At 39.1% G+C, this 15,975-nt stretch overlaps 1 protein-coding gene and 1 long non-coding RNA gene across 3 annotated transcripts in view; both read left to right on the forward strand.

Annotated features, from left to right (window-relative positions):
* LOC148147298 (uncharacterized) overlaps positions 1-14,343 on the forward strand; it is a 90,362-nt gene extending 76,019 nt beyond the window's left edge. For both annotated transcript variants that reach the window (XR_015759864.1, XR_015759865.1), the window contains exon 3: positions 14,293-14,343. This is a non-coding gene — a long non-coding RNA (uncharacterized LOC148147298). The remainder of the gene's footprint in view (positions 1-14,292) is intronic.
* A 121-nt stretch (positions 14,344-14,464) lies between these two features.
* The window catches only part of zfhx3b (zinc finger homeobox 3b), a 566,603-nt gene continuing 565,092 nt past the window's right edge, over positions 14,465-15,975 (forward strand). Inside the window, exon 1 of the mRNA XM_043706688.2 lies at positions 14,465-14,613. The gene's annotated coding sequence lies outside the window, so the exon portion shown is untranslated. The remainder of the gene's footprint in view (positions 14,614-15,975) is intronic.

Below are 15,975 nucleotides of genomic sequence, written 5' to 3' on the forward strand. Positions count from 1 at the left end.
AAAACTCTGACCAACATTTGGCCATGTAGCGCATACACACTAATTTGAACTGAGTGAAATTTCTTTGGGTTGAAAACTGCTGTACTAAAGGCTATTATTCTGAGTATATTTAACTGATAAATGTGAGGCAGTAATACCTATTCAAGAACTGATAAAGTTTATATTCGAGTTTTTCTTTAAATAAAGCTTTGTTACATTTAACAATACCTCAGTAACCTGGCATACACCACTTGCTTCCTCAGCTGGGAAAACACAGCAGTCAATAACTGCCTCTGTTGAACCAGTCAATAAACTGCCTTTCAAATTGTTAGTGACCACTGAACTGATTTCACAGTTACAATCAAAAGGTATTTAGGTTCTATCAGACTTGCATCACCTATGAGACAAGCAGTCTTTCGATAAAAAGAAATACCCTGAGGCCCAAGCTGCCCCAGTACTTCACTAGAGCAATCTGACAATGTCCACAAGCACTCTATTATCAGTCAACTCCTCTGTGACCTTTAACCCTGACATTGACCTAAATGTACCACTGATACGATGGTCAATGATTTGGTTGTAAGTCTAATTTACCAATGCACCACCTCTGGCTATGAGCCTCCACAGTAAATTCAAAATTTATATGATAATTCTATAAGCCAACAAAAACAATAGCTGCTAAGCAGATGACTTATTTTGTTAGCCCTATAAGGATTAACCCTTTGGGAACTGGTTTTCCAATACTGGTTTGTGATAGAATTGATCAGGAGCGGCTTTTCAACTTGATAAATATACTGCTTCAGAAGCACTGACAGGTAGTCAACTTGTTGTGCTTGGCTGGAGTACAGATGTCCTTTTACTGGTTGAAGTATGGAGACGGTATGTACTGTATAAAAACAACTTTAACATTTGATGGAAAGTGAAATTAATGTGTTGCTCTAGTGATTCCAGAAATATTACTAATCTCTTAAACAGTTTAATGTGACCTTTCAGAAAGGAAACAATCATTAGTACAAGCATACAACAGTCAATAAAGTGATACTGTGATTGCAGATTGAGGTTTGTTCCTGTTTTTTTCTACAAGATGGGCAAATAAAGGTAAAAATCTTGAACAGGTAATAAATTTTAATGCCGCTTGTTTAAGGACAATGTGCTCGGTGGCTATCAGTCATAGAACAGATGAATAAAATATGACGTAAATAATTAGTCCCAAGCATGATTCAACTGGTGAGGGAAGATCTATTACTAAGAATGGTTTTTCACTCACTTTTTCAATAGCTTGCTGTGTGTCACTCATCCTATCTCAACAAATATTTCAAAACTTCCATTCATCTGATATTGTTTAACCACAGTCGCTACGATTAACTAAACATTTTCAAGTCATTTTAGATTCCTTGCTTTTTCAATTGGCACATTACTCGAAAGAAACATTTCTGCACTGTAATTAATGTGTTATAAAGCTGCAAGTTTGGAACTCCGCTCCCATGAATTTAAAGTCAGTTTATATCATCAGACTTATTTCCAATGAGATTTGTGGGCTGAATTAAATGAAGCATTGTTTTCTTGAATCTTGCAAGTCATCAATGGTTTCTGTTACGAAGCCCTGATATTCTGCTCCCTCTGCCTCTCTATATCTCTCTTCTCCTTTAATTAACTCCTTAAAAATGCCCTTTGTTGTTCAGATCATTGAACACTTTCAAGGCTGAGTGGGACAGACCTTTCACCAGTGGATAGTTAAAGGTACAGGCATAAAAGTGGAGTTAAGGGCACAGTCAGATCAGTCATGATGTTATTGAATGATGAAGCAGGAATAAGGGCTCAAATGGCTAACTCCTCACTTCTACTTCTATAGAAGTTCTGAAAAAGGGTCACTGGTCCCAAAATGTTAACTCTGATTTCTCTCCACAGACACTGCCAGACCTCCTGAGATTTTCCAGCAATTTCTGTTTTTATCCCACTCCTATTTCTTGTGTTCTTTTTTGATGAAGCTGGGATTTCATTGTATAAAATTCCATCACAAAATTCTAACTGGTAGTTTTCTTCAAACTTGGAAAGACACTAAGGACTCATGGAAGTCCTTATGAAAGAATGGGTGTGTGACTGGCTAACAATGATTAGTTCCACTGCTGTTGGTTTATCCAAGTCAGTTATTTCTGTAGACTGGAAAAGACCAGACAAATAAAAGTTTTAATCCCAACAGTAGTTGAGTCTGATTATATACACCGAAAAGCTCCAGCTGTACATTTCCACAGAACTGCAGATAGTAGACAGATTGAAAGACTCAGCTGAGATCAAGCTGTCTGTTCTCAGCTCCTGAACCACCAGAACAGGCAGTCACCCCTCATTCTTTGTTTAAGAACATTGCATAAGATAATTTGTGCAGATGTTACATTATGGAGGACATCTACCTCTTTAAAGTTGAATTTTGCCTTGTTCGGAAGATTTTCAGATGTATTGTCTCAAACATGTCATCTTTTAGTGAGCTGTAGTTTGTTCAGTATGCTGTCAACACTTAACTGTGAAAGACAGACAACACACACTTCACTACTTCAGACCTTAAAACAGCAATCAATAACTGTTGAAATTTATTATGTTTTATGCAAACTTTCAAAAGTATAAGTTTGTTCCTTCATTAACTACCAGCTGAAAAGAGGAATACTCACAGTGTGAAAATCTTTTGAGTTTATGAAGAGTTAACATAATAAAAAGTATCACTGAGCGTGTATTACCATTTAAATATTTAAATGTGTTGAGGTATTGTTGAATTGTAAGAACTCTAAACTAGCCACATACAATTTTCTTTCATTTAAGTTGTTGCTACACCTTAGATCCATAGCATGTTTTTGATGTATTTATCATGTCCACTTAATTTACATGTCCATTCATCTTTCAAACTGAGACTGTCAAACCATTTACAGATGAAGACAGTCAGAAATTTACCAATTTACCATATTGTGACAATTGTTAGGGTTGAACTTTCATTAAAAAACATTGAAGTCCTTTGTTGTAACATTTTGCATCATAATCTATGAAGTGACAAATACCATTTAGCACTGTATCATTAATGGAAGTTCATCCAATAGTCCCAGCTTTAATTTCTTTTTACACATACACTGGAACTTTCATTATCTGCCTTTAAAAAGTGATTACTGTCAAGGGTCGTAGAAACAGGCAATTAATTACAAATTCGTAAACTTTTCATTTTACACATGCCAATCAACTGTACTGAAAATAGAGTACGGATGATAAAAGAACCTGTATGTGGCTTTGTTCAAAATAAAATAACAAAAGAATCTGCATGATGAGAAAATGCCTCATCAATAGTTCCATTCTGTGCCCAGCTAGTGGATAATTGAGATGGCAGTTATTAATTGGACAGCCAATTGATATTTCTCTGTACATAACTCTCACATGTAGAATTATAGAGAAAACCTGGATCTATCCAAATCACACAAAGATACTCACTGGAAGGAAAGAAGTACCTCAGTCAGCTGGATAGTATAGACGTATGATTATGACACTGTTAAAATTAATGTCAAAAAACATCTTCCTTTTTCAAAGCATTCATGCAGAATCCACAACTTGTGGGATTTCCAATGTAATTTCACATTTTTAACAGCAGCTGCTTTAATAATATCAAATGAAGGTCAAGAACATCAATGGCAAACTTAAATGTTGTGACAGCCATTGCTAAACTCAGTTTTATAAGCAGATTATAGTCCTGTAATGTATGGGAATTACTATTTTACTCAGTTCTGCTCAGCCATTCAATATCTCCAAGCTGCTCTGAGGCTGCCACTGGCTACTGATTTCCTTCCTTCCATTACTTGTCATTCACACCACATTTCTGTTGGCAGAGGGCAATCTAATCGATACTAAATACTCTGTAAAGCCCCACAATCTCATGCACAGCTGCGCTACTTGTTATTGATCAGCCCATTGTCCCAACAGGTAGGGAAGCATTTGAGGCAATGAATCGAGATAACACCCGCTTTATTTATGGCTAATTTATTGCAGATGGTTTAGACGGCAAACTGCCCACAAGCATGCTGTCGATGTTTGCTCACACAAGTGCAGAGAGACTAACAGGGAGCAGGGGAAGGCTATCTGATCCCATAGATTTACTCATCCTCGAAGTGCCAGTCGATCTACACATGTTCGAGGTGGCGTCTTAACTTACGACTACTTTAATGTTATTCACTCTGAATAAGCTGTTGCACCTGTTGAGAGGCAAAGAAAGCTTTTGGAGTATGTGCCATTATTTGTCTTAAAGACTGTTTTAAAGTGTGATGGTAGGTTGTCATCTTCCCTATCTAAACTTTACAGCAGCCCATGATCTTCATGTAAAATACTTTAGCACAGTGTAAGGACTACGATAATTAGGAATGTATATTTAAATTTGACATTTGTTTATTCACTTGTAAATAATGAACATTTCGTTCAAGTTTTTATTGTATTGCACCTGTTCCACATGCTGGGAATGCCATGCAGATGCTATCCTTTGTTGATCTCATAAAAATAGCACAGATGGAAAATTTTTCCATGTAAAATTTAATTACTCAGGATGTCAAAGACTGAAAACACATTTTTGAAATAACAGATGCTGTATTTTAACAGAAAGGTAACTTAATTTCATCATAAAACTAATTTTATACAGTCTACAATTTCAAGTTTTACTCTGTAGATTCACACTTCAATTAAAGTAAAGCTTTCGTAAAACTGGCAACACTCCTTTAACACTTCAAAGTATTTCACAAGTGTACACAACAGTGATGTGATATGAAGGATTCTTAGGGTGTGCATTGTAGCAACTCACTAATGCTTCTTTGGTCACCCCTCCCAAAACAATAATGTCTATCATCTAGAAAGGCAAGAGCAGCAAGTATTTGGGATTGTCAGCAACTTCAACTCACATATTATCCTGATTCAACACTGTTCTTTCATGATTACTAGATCAAAACCCTGGACCTCTCTGCAAAACAGTATTGTAGGAGAACTTTCCCCATACAAACTGTTGTAGTTAAAGATCTATCTTCTCAAGGCAACAAGTAACAGACAATAAATATTAACTTTGATGATGAGATCCGTAAACTGAGAATAGATTATAACACAAAGAATTGGGTATACTGCATCTGTTTATAAAGAATGTTTCCTGAGACCACCTGGAAGACCTGATATTGAGTTGGACCATTTCAAAGCATCCCTGGCTGCATCTAAATCAGACATTAGCCTATTTACATCTGGAAACCAGGAGTCAGATGCTTCTTCTTAAAACTCCTCCACCAAACTGAGCAGAGCTGACTCAAACACCAGAAGGTGCAGTTTGTTCAGAAATTGTTGTAATGGGGCTGTGAGGACCAGAGGTGGGCTCTATCCCTCCACAGTAACTGTGACTTAAGCCATTACTCCTGCACCCTCTACAGTACCCACCAGTAGCCCTGCACCTCCACTCAGCACTGCTGACAAGGGAGCAGCCCGATATTAATCTACTTAAAATGGCGAGCTGCCAGCACCTGTCATGTTTCCCCAGGCAGCTCGCCCAAACAATGTAACTGCATACTATTGGTTATGCCCTTAGATGGGCTATAACTAATTTCTACCCCATTAAGTGTGATTTTGTGGTTTAATTTAAAGACCACATGCATCGTGGCAATATGTTTGGAAGGTTCCTATTCCACTAGGTTAGAGCTAAAATAACAGAAATAATCCTAATGCTCCACTGCATTATTTTAGGAAACCTGAAGTTAAAATGACTCCTGAAACAATCACAACCCATAAGTAACAGATCCAACCACCACAGAATGCTTGTTAACAGACACTGGATGACAAAAATATGCCTTGGATAATAAAGCGTTCGTGCTCACTTTGCTAATAGAGACTTATTTTTATTTGTGTTTAAAAGAAATAGAGGAGTGTTTATTAGTCCTGTATTTTTTCAAGTGCTTTTCCCAAAGGAATCTAATTAAAGTAGTCACAAGATCCTGGGAAGGGCTCTAACTGTTGGATTTGAAACAGGTTTTTAAATGGGCGAAAGTAGGCTGATTCTAGATAGGACAATGTGAAATGATTATGGTGCTGCTGAATGTATTCCACTCGAGTGTGTGTGTGTGTGTGTGTGTGTGTGTGTGTGTGTGTGTGTGTGTGTGTGTGTGTGTGTGTGTGTGTGTGTGTGTGTGTGTGTGTGTGTGTGTGTGTGTGTGTGTGTGTGTGTGTGTGTGTGTGTGTGTGTAAAATGAAGCAGTTTACATCAAAATTGAAACTTTTCAGGTTCTGTACCCTGTGGAATAAACGGGCTATTAAAGCACAAGAGTGGGAAAGGGGTCACTGAGTATGCAGATCAGATATCCATATTCTTCACAGTCTAACTGCATTAGTCTTTAATCACAGATTATTTCCTAAAATGGTAAAACGAGTGACTAACAGCCAGATCCTTAGTGTGCCCTGATGGCTCTATGTTGTAACTATGTTGTAAGCAGAAGCAGCCAAAAATAATCACAGGTTTGTTAGTACTAAAATTATAAGCCAAAAGTTTACTCTGTGGACTTCTAAATGCTTTGTGGTGACAGATGGTAATGCCAGGAAAACATTTAACATCAATATTACCCAAAGATGTAGTGTTATGTCAGTAGCTTGCATTAATGAGCAAAAATAGTTGAAGTATTTAAAGCTTGCTCAAAGATTGGGCAGTTTTTACTGTGAACATCTATTAAAGGCATCATAGACAGAGAAGCACTCCATCTTAAAAAGACACTAATCTGAACAATTATTTGGTTGGCTAATGTAATAATTTTAAAACTTACATTTCTATAGTTTACCTGCAACCCTATACATCTTTGGGAGGAAATTTTGGGCAAAGCTGCCAGGGAAAGAGTTTTAATTATTGTAATTTTAGTAACTATAAATGTCATCTGTACTTGTGCTTAGAAATTCTCTAGACCTGGTCTGAAAGTTGTAATTTAAGATTGGAATTCAAAATTGTCAGACCAAATGGTAATGAACCCAAGAAAATACTACTGTGTCTTTAGCAAGCAGTCATTAACTTGCACCCAGTGAGGTAATTGTCTTTCCCCAAGCTCCCCCATACCAAAATTAACTTACCTATTGCTATTTTCCTGCTCTAACTCTCTGAACATGTCAAAAGTATTTCAGCATAGTTCAAGGAAACTGGCTGCCCTACTATTTACTGTTATTTTCCTAAACATTTATCATTTAGATGATTTTCGGGGGTATCCTACAGCCTTGGATCACAAGGACTTTGTCCTTGACACTTTAAAGATATGGGATAAATTGACAAACTTGCAAGTGAGAATGGCCTTCATTAAAAAAAAATAAGCTCAATCAGATTTAGATGCATTTGCCTTTGCCCCCTCCCCCCCCACAAACCTGCAACTATAATTTGGAGATTATGCAATCACAATGTCACTTGATGGATTTATTTTCAGTTAATGTTCATCTACCATTGTTTCTTCTCTCAGTAGTAAAGCTCATTATGTGTTCTTGTAATTGAACATGATAAAGAGATTAATGAGGCTGCCTTATTACTGATATTCATTCTCTAGTGGACTGTTCTGCCAACCTTCAGTGGAACCTGTCGATTAACAAGACAAAATGTAAATATGAACATACTTCAACCCTCATTTCAGCATTGAGAGTAAATGCGTGTTGAAACCTTGTTGACCAGGTTCATGGGCGGAAATATGAGAAAGTTAAAAAGATTTGGATAGATCAAGAACAATGGTGTGTGTGTGTGTGTGTGTGTGTGTGTGTGTGTGTGTGTGTGTGTGTGTGTGTGTGTGTGTGTGTGTGTGTGTGTGTGTGTGTGTGTGTGTGTGTGTGTGTGTGTGTGTGTGTGTGTGTGTGTGTGTGTGTGTGTGTGTGTGTAAATAAGTCAATATCCCTCTGCATGTCCTAGAGTTAGAGTATTCCAGTTCTGGAATCCACATTACAGGAGGGATCTGATTGCACTGGAGAGGGTGCAGAGGGAATTTACCAGAATGTTGCCTGGGCTGGAGACTTTTCATTCTGAAGAAAATTTGGATAGATTAGGATTGTTTTCTTTGGAGCAGAAAAGACTGAGGGGAGTCATGTTTAAGATGTATAAAAATATAACAGGCATAGAAGAGTAGACAAAAAGAAGCTTTTTCTTCTGCAGGGACACAGATTTAAGGTGAGGGGCAGGAGGTTCAGAGGGGCTGTGAAGAAAAATATTTTCACTCAGATGGTGGTGGGACCCTGGAACTCACTGCTTCTAAGGGTAGTAGAGGCAGAAACACTCATTAAATTTAAAAGATATTTAGATGTGCACTTGTGATGCCAAGACATACATGGCAATGGGCCAACTACTAGAAAATGGGATTCGAAAGTTAGCTGGTTAGTTTTTAACTGGTGCAGATGTGACGGGCCAAAGGATCTTTTTCTGTGCTGCACACCTCTGTGACTGTTTGTCATCTGTGTCATAACATATCTTTGCAGTCAGTAAAACGCAGCCTGATGTTTTTCAATAATTTGAGTTGTACATGTCAACTTCAGAATTTCAGTAGCTTCCTTTCTCCATGAATCTGCTCACTGCTGAGGTGCAAGTCGACTATACAACAATTGAGGTAAAAACAATGACTGCAGATGCTGGAAACCAGATTCTGGATCAGTGGTGCTGGAAGAGCACAGCAATTCAGGCAGCATCCGAAAAGCTTCGAAATCGACGTTCCGGGCAAAAGCCCTTCATCAGGAATAAAAATTGTACATGATGCACAATAAGAGATCTCTGTGCTGTCATGATAAAAAGATTGCATACATTGGAACTTGCTTGCACTGATACGTTGTTCCCTAACTGTCAGAGTTTAACTACTCTTAAGCATGAGCCATAGTGAACAAATAGGCCATATAAGATTTGCTTCAATAATTTGACTAAATTTAAATACATTAAAATAAAACTCTTGAAACAACTCACTGGATGTAAGTGCTGACACAGACAGATTGAGATACTGCTACATTGAATTCATGTGCATAAAGTAGAATATAAAAAATGGCTAATTCGATTAAAATGTCAAGTAAGGTCATTCTGCTGTTTGAAACCATGTTCTTACCACTTTAAAAGACAGGTCATGTAAATAAACTTCTGGTCCAACCTTTGACTTGGCACTTACTGAGTGGGGGGATGGGCACAGAACAGGTTCATGAACGTGGAGCCTGAGAAATGTGCTGAATGTTCTGCTGGTTTTAGAACCAGCAAAGTTTAATCAGAGCACTCAGTTATTTGGGGAATTAGAGGTGACACTTTGGACAGTATTTACTCCATGAAAGATCTGAACTCCTGGAAGTTCCTGTCACAGGCAGTGACTAAGAGTTGGCTTAGTGCTGCTACCTTTGTGATGCACCAAAGTGCTTTCAGCTGCTCAACAGCACAAGTGAGAGTGGGAGCTGTGCATTCCTTACTGCTCCCATCCAAAATCAAGTTGATTGTGAATAACAAAAAACAGTAGAATAGTGCAATGAGGCCTACAGCCATCTGAGTGTGCCACTGAGGATTCCCCCCATGCCCCACCTCCATTGCAGATAAATGATTTCTGGTTTTAGGAAGTACTTGATGGCATCTACCTGAGTAACCTTGACAGCCCCAGGGTGGCAAGGCTGTAAGTGGTCAGAGGCACTGAGAAGCAGCACTGAGGTTACTCTCAATGGATTTGCTTCTTCTTGCATTCCATCCTCGACACTTATCTATCGAACAACCTGGTCTGATTGAGTAGAACACCTCCTCCAATCTTTGAAATACCTCTGGTCCCTTCAGTACTTACTGTGGATTTTCTGGTCTGCAGTGGCATCCCTGCTTCAGCCCTGTCAGGATTCTCTGTCCCAGCATTAGCAAGTTTCCTCTTGACACTACATAGCGCACATTTCTAATGATATCCAATCTATGAGACATGATAGAGGCAACTACAGTGATAATTCCACCCTGCACAAGCTCCACCAAGAGTATCCCATCCCAACCATGCAGGAGACTTTGTCCTGTACAAAATTCCTTCAGAAAACTATCTCTCAATCTTTCAGGATTAATATTGAATGTCAAATGAATGTGTCCTAGACAATATCAGTCATTACAAGGATTAGTTCAGATCTTCACAGAAGATATTCTCTCAAGAGCAACTTTACTCTGAGATGTTTGGAAATGCTGTCAATAAATTGAAGTCTGGGTCATGAACAGCACAAGTTACATGATTGCTATGGAATTGGAACTTGTAACAAATAATCTGCGAACACTTTAAATAGTCTCCATCTGTAGAACATAGAAATCCGTTCTGTTGTTCAGTACAGAGAGATACAAGGGCAATTTCTTACCGCACTTCAGTTTTACAGCTATGATATTTCTCCTGGATATTTACAGCAGTATCTTGGAGTTTAGTTTTTAGGAATTGGAGACTTCAGGGCAATTCAAGTGGGTTCGTAACCTTGTCTCCAACCTCAAGGCTTCTTAAAATATTAAAGCAGGGCCAGATGGAGACTGTTTCCCAGCATCCTGCAAAACAAAATCTCTCCCAATATTTTTGTGGAGCTTGATGTTTTAGTCTTGTGGCAATCATCTACCTTGACAGTCACTCAGTGACTCACACTCACTCCCTGTCCTTTCTCATGCTTGTTTCTAGATCTATTTCACAGAAGATCACTGACTTTCTTAACTTACCCCCTCAATTATCATAAGATCTTGGTGAATCCATTGAAATAAGGTACAGCCATGAAAATAATTCAAGTCTCCCAGTCCTGAAGAGGCTCAGACAATGGGCAAAGCTTCCCATTGCCCTTGGGGATAGGATACCAGGTGAAAGGGAAGCCAAAACATTGGTACAATGGGCAGTGCTTCAGGACCGTTACCGGCTATAGCCACTTAAGAGCTTCCTCCTGCTGTTCCTTGGATTTTACCCAAAGAAGGTGAGGCTGGTTCCAAGAGTCCAGATGGACCATTTAAAGTTGGCAAGCCTGGATGCCAAGAGGTTTGACTGGGTTGCTGCTTCCCATTTGAGCATTTATCAGAGGCTAAAACGGGAGGAATGCCCACTACTAACCCATCCCTGCACATTCCCCCATCTCCCTGCCCCTCCCCCACCCCTACCACCACCTTTGTCTGTCAATGCACTCACTAGGCCTCGTAGCCTCTCGTCCTCAGGGGACTGCCTTCAGTCTCATCAGTGTCTCCTGCTCCCTGTGGGGACTGTTGAGACAAAAGAGTTCTCCGTCATTTGATTGATGAGAAGCTCTCAGAGGAGCCATCTCCTATCAGAAGGGGGTTGGGGCAGAAGACTCACCTCAAGCCAATTGACAGCCCTAAGCCCCTGGTTGCAAGGTGAACTGGCCAAGCTCAGGATAGCTCATCTCAACTTTTATTCCATCCGTCCCTGCTCCCACACAAAATGCAGGCCAATGAGTGTCATCACTCACACCACCTGCTATGAGAATAAGACTTCAATCTATATTGAGCTGTCCATTAGCAGAGAATGTCCCAAAGTGCTTTACAGCCATTGATGTACCTTTGCAGTGTACAGTACAATCTTAATTATCCAAACATCAATTATCCGAATTTCAGATTATCCAAACAAGATCTCAAGGTCCCTATGCTTGGGTAAAATGTATTATCCGAACATTCGATTATCTGAAAAAAACTCCCCGACCAAGATTGCCCTGTAGTCACCCAATGAAAACATAGGAAACAAGACTGCCAACTTGCACACAGTAAGTTCCCACTGAAGGTAATGTGACCATCAGCTGATGATCTTTTTTGTTGGTTGAGGATAAGCATTGTCCTGAATACTGAATACCCCCTGCATTTCTCTGAAATAGTGTGATGGAGGATCTTCTACTTAGAGAGTTCTCATGAACTCTATTGAATGCCTCATCTGAAAGATGGGCATCTTTGACAGTGGAGAAATCCCTTGGCGGTGCAATGTCAACTTTGATTTTTGGAACCAATTTTATTTGTTCCATATTAAAATTAACCCAATTGTCCTTTCTCAATGGTGAGTATGCTTAAATAAAATATCTTAAGTGACTCTTTCAAAGCAGTTTACAACTTGAATAATTTGATCCACATTTTAATGAGGTTATTCTGTGCTAGGAAGAAATAAAAATTTGATCCATTCTACATTTTATTATATTCTAGCGCTGTGTCAGTATCTTCAGAAACAAATCATTGAACTGTTTTAAAAATAATTGCCAGTCAGTTCAATGAATGTTCAGTGATTTAAACAATCTGATTGAATAAGTATTATTTTGTAAGTACTTCCACAAGGTGAAACATAGGAAGGTTTGGGGAACAGAATTTAAATAAGTAAATCATAATGACATGATTTATTAAGATGGGAAAGGAGTAGCTAAAAATGTTTGGTGCACTTTGATTCATTGATTGGTACAATCAGTGAAGTTACAGGATTGGGATATGGAACTCTGGTACAATGTACAGTTTGGTCTCCTTCTCTGACCCACAGGATTGAGAAGAGGCCAGGTACCTCTCCTGATGGGAGCATAACTCTGAATCCCAATTGTGGATCCCAGTGGGCACTTGTAACAGATGTTGGCAGAAACATCCCTGCCCTGCCCTTTACATTGCTGATGTTGTCAACGAAATATCGAAAATTAACAGGAATGAGAAAAGAAGCATCAGGGCCCTGGACATTGACATTGGGAGATATTGTAAAACAGCTGTTTGAAGTTTAGTAAATCCGGTATATATCTCGTCCATTCACTTTCATGACTGCAGGTTTTACTTCTGATTTTAGTTCTGGGTTGATTTCTGAAGACAAAATAAATCTATTTCTACGTTAGATTTTAGTTTGATTTCCTTCCAATGCATTGCACTAGTCACCTGCACCCAAATCCGTCTATTAAATATTGTACTTGAGCCTGATATTTGAAGGTGCAAAGCACAGGCCAGTCTGGGTCAGCCTGTTGTCAGATATTTATCTTTCCCTGTGGGGTGATGCTTTGTTTCCACTCAGTATTTCCCTGTTGGGCCCAGCTTGAGATCAGGACCTCATTTATTGTGGGAATATTTTTGTGCTTTTAATAGGAACTTATAATGACACAATTGGGTACATGATCAGAATTTATAAATGGAAAAGAATATGGCAATAAACCTGATGTTAGTTATAGAATATGATTCCTGCATTGTAGGAAATAGTTAGGAATGCAGTACATCTGTCAATATTTTGTGAGGAATGAAGGTGGTGTAGTAATCTCCAAAGTCATGCTGTTAAAATTGTTGCATTGTGAGACAGCATGTTCCCAATATTTTGGGCTGGCCTTTATTCCTGTTGATGTGGCGCAGTAATATATAGAGCATGCTGCTGTAATAGACATTTAGTAATGGTTGTAATGTGATTATATCTTCACTGCAAAATCTCTTTCACTTTCTGATTACATCAGTGTTTGCAACGCTAGAAATGCAGCTCCGTCAAAATGCAAAATAATCACAGCACAAAATCAGCAGCATTAGACGAAGCAAACTTTAATGTGGGACGTAAATATTTTATTGTCCAAAGGGCCACCTGTGAAATCTATCATTGAAATGTATTATCCCTTGCTCTATCTATAAGTGAAAATAAATAAATAACAATAATACTGTGATGTGCAGTTCATTTACACTTTTAATTTTGCTGTGCAGTGTTTTGTTATAGATAATATGTTGAAGTGTAATTTTGAAAGGCACAATGGTAACTTGTATAAATAATATTATCGTGGCTGGGATATGATGTGATTCAAACAATGGGAATTAAGCTAACTATAAATTTTTATTTTCAATGAATTAACAAGCTGGAAAAGCTCAATAAGGATGTGCTAAAGAGTATGTCTTCCCTTTCTGTAAATTCTGGCTGATGTTCTGGAGGAGGTTAATCCCCATTAAGTATGAGAAACCCTTTCTGCTTTGCTCTGTGCTCGTGGTACAATGTGTCACTGTGGGGACAGACTGCAGCACTTACCCCAACTTGTCCCTTGGAAGCAAATTTCCTTTCCTGCTGACTTAAAATGTGCCACTTGTGGGAGAATTCACTGAGATAACTCTGGCCTGTCCATGCACTCCCCAGTTTGGCATTCAGCAGCACATAGATCAGGAGCTATATCACTACAAAGGAGATAAATAAAGATAAAGACAAAAGTTCACAAAAATGCTACATATGAAGTAACAGTGTTGATGTTGCTGTATACGTTCTGTTTGTACTTGCCAATCACATCTTAAAATATTAATGTTTGTGTTTGAATTGCTATTTGTTTATATCTGATTTGGGGAAAAAATGAGGTGCTGTTCATTCTTCTTATTTCTTGTTCTTATTCAAGAATATGAATATCTTGCTTCAAGCAGGAGAAGTTTGAAAGCGACTGCTAAACTGAAGGATTTTGATCCGGTTTACTGCTTACGTACAACCACTGTCTGTGAACTGGTGGTATTCCCCTGGACCAAAGTACAAAACACAGAGGGTGTTTGCTGAAAGGATAGAAAGGAACTAAAGAGAAGTCTGCACAAGTCCCATCCTGCTGCACCACGCACGTTTGACCTCTGCACTTTGAAGTGTGGACCTTTTCACTTTTCTTATCAAAAGAGTCATTTGAAAGGAAAAGGACACAGTTCTCTCTCCTACTGCTAGAAGACAACATCAGGTAAGAATCAGGAATTCTCACTTCAATAATGTAGTTTATCCCTTGGGATTCTTTTCCTTCATAAATATTGAGTGAATTGATCATGTATAGAATAGTTTCTGATGTGTGGAGCATTTAAGCAAACCATTGCCCTATAAAATATATTGGCTATGGCTTACTTAACAACTTCAGATGTGTTAAACATGCCTGTAACTAGTCTCTAATGGTATTCAGAACTGTACCCTGTAATTAGCATTTTTGCTTCAGTAGAAAATAAGACACAGTGACTGGGTCTACAGTTGTTAAAATAAATAGCTCCAAGGTTGTGATTAGACAATTCATTTCCTGCTCAGGTATTAATATGTTGTCACACAAGTTCTGATTGGTTCGTTTGAAAAAATCATAGTTGTATTCTTTAATCATTTTTCTCAATGCCAGGCAGCCTGACCCTTGGCTGACTTAATGCAAGGTGACTGCATGTGTATAAACACACGTTCTCCCAATGTTGTGCTATTGGAGACCAGGCAGATAATTGTGAAATGGAATATCGACTGCTTTATATTGGCCAAGATCTTCCAAGCACTGGCCGAGGGGAAAACTGATCACATTCAAAGCTGCAGCCTGACCTTTTTACAAGTTAACCTTCCTGTCCTAGCTGCAGCATGGCTCCATCATTGAAGTGACTTAGGAGATCATAATGACATGGCACAGATTTAGCTCTCCACTTTGCAGGCTTAAGAACTTAAGACTAATGGTCCTTGGAGTCTTCCTTCAGTTTAGCGACTGTGACCGATTTTGATTCTACAGGCTAAATGCTTTCAATTCTAGCATCCCCACTCATGTCAACCCTGTTGACCCAATATTGCTCACCCCAGTACTGCACTTGTGACACAATGAACCATTCCCAACAATGGACACCCCTCTTCCTCAATCCAACATGTCACAAACCCCACCCCCATCGACACCACCAGCGCCAGCATGCACCTCACCTCAGTGTTGGAGGGAGGCTTAAGGTGTTCCATGTCAGGAAGATCAGTGTTGGCAAAGGGTGAACTGCATCAGGACTGGGGCGAACAGTGTCGGGAGGGGATGAACAATGTCAGGAGGGTGTGAGCAATGATGCCGGGTGTAAACAGTATCAGGAGGGGGCGAGCAAAATTTAGGTTGAGGGAGGGGATACACAGTGTCAGGAATGAGGAAGTGGGTGAGGGTTTGTGAAAATGCCTTGACACTTTAAAAGAATATATTCCAAGCAGGCTTTCCAAGCACTGGGCACACAGACCGAATTTACAAGCTGACATGTCTAGACAGGAACATCAACAAGGGATCCCAGGTTCAGGGTTCCACTGTAAATCAGCTCCCCAGAATATCAAATGCTTTCTT

Source organism: Chiloscyllium plagiosum, unplaced genomic scaffold (assembly GCF_037043375.1).
Source record: "Chiloscyllium plagiosum isolate Xiang-an unplaced genomic scaffold, Cpla_swu_hap1 HiC_scaffold_17, whole genome shotgun sequence".
NCBI classification, from domain to species: domain Eukaryota; kingdom Metazoa; phylum Chordata; class Chondrichthyes; order Orectolobiformes; family Hemiscylliidae; genus Chiloscyllium; species Chiloscyllium plagiosum.